We start from the raw sequence: 1056 nt of genomic DNA, 5'->3' as shown, positions 1-1056 counted from the left end.
GTTAACCCATTAAGACCGGGAACGCATCTGTGTCACTTAGATTTCTTTAGGCTATTCAAAAATAGCAGATATACAAGCTCATAGCGCGGCACCGAGTGCCGCGCTATGAGCTTGTAGATCTGCTATTTTTGAAAAATCTTGAAAAAATGTTTGTTTTTTTTGTTTTTTTTTCAAAAAACTGTTTTAAAAACATTTTTAAGAATCACCTCAGGTCTTAATGGGTTAATTTACAAAAATAAAACACAAAAAGTTAAAATATGGAGATAAGAGTTTTCTGCCCGACAGCAACGATATCACATACACACCGTGGTTATGTAACAGCCTTTAAATCAGCCCCTCAAACTCCATATCTACCATGACCACACAGAAACGCCATTGAAGTCAGCTCGGCCCGCCATGCAGGGCTGGAAGCACTGGTTCTCAACATAGGGTTTGGGGACCGCCAGGGGTTCCTCGAGGAGGTATGTGGGGGGTCTGTAACTCAGGAGAGCCATAATAAGGGTCCATTTGGACCCCTCGTGGTCCACCGGACCCCACGTTGAGAAACAGAGCTTTAGAGGACGTTAGTCGGGAAAAAAAGGGACGCAAAGAATCGTAAACGTTTGGAGGATTGGGAAGGAAGGCCGTTGGGAGGGAGGAGGCAGTCAAATCCTTCTGGTTATAAGACCAGACGGAGGGAAATACAAGACAAAAAAGGACAATGCCTTAAAGGAGGGCCTGTGGGCTGAGAAGACTTTGAAAAACACTTTTTTTTGTTGCTGGCTGCGTACGACATGTCATACTTACATGCTATTTAGGATGTCAAAATTAGCATGTGAGACTTCTCAGCATGTCCGAAAGCTCAATAGAACGTGAAACACACACCGAATTCAGGAAATATTACAGTATGCATTATGCAATTCGGCATACTGGTGTAAACGTCCCACAATGCAATGCGGTATAGGCGTGACAACCAGATGGAGTGAACCTGGATTATTTGGGACGTTTTCTAAACGACTGTAAGACTCAAAAGTGCTTCCCATGTTTCCCAGCCCACTTCCTGTGACCGCTGGCTAC

The 1056-nt window shown here is 44.0% G+C and overlaps 1 protein-coding gene across 1 annotated transcript in view; it reads right to left on the bottom strand.

Moving 5' to 3' along the window:
• Positions 1 to 270: 270 nt before the first annotated feature.
• The window catches only part of rab3ab (RAB3A, member RAS oncogene family, b), a 32911-nt gene continuing 32125 nt past the window's right edge, over positions 271 to 1056 (bottom strand). Inside the window, exon 5 of the mRNA XM_084067831.1 lies at positions 271 to 1056. This exon is cut by the window's right edge and continues 912 nt beyond it. The gene's annotated coding sequence lies outside the window, so the exon portion shown is untranslated.

Source organism: Gymnoscopelus microlampas, assembly GCF_963454915.1.
Source record: "Gymnoscopelus microlampas genome assembly, chromosome: 9".
NCBI classification, from domain to species: Eukaryota; Metazoa; Chordata; class Actinopteri; order Myctophiformes; family Myctophidae; genus Gymnoscopelus; species Gymnoscopelus microlampas.
This window is presented reverse-complemented; position numbering and strand designations above follow the sequence as displayed.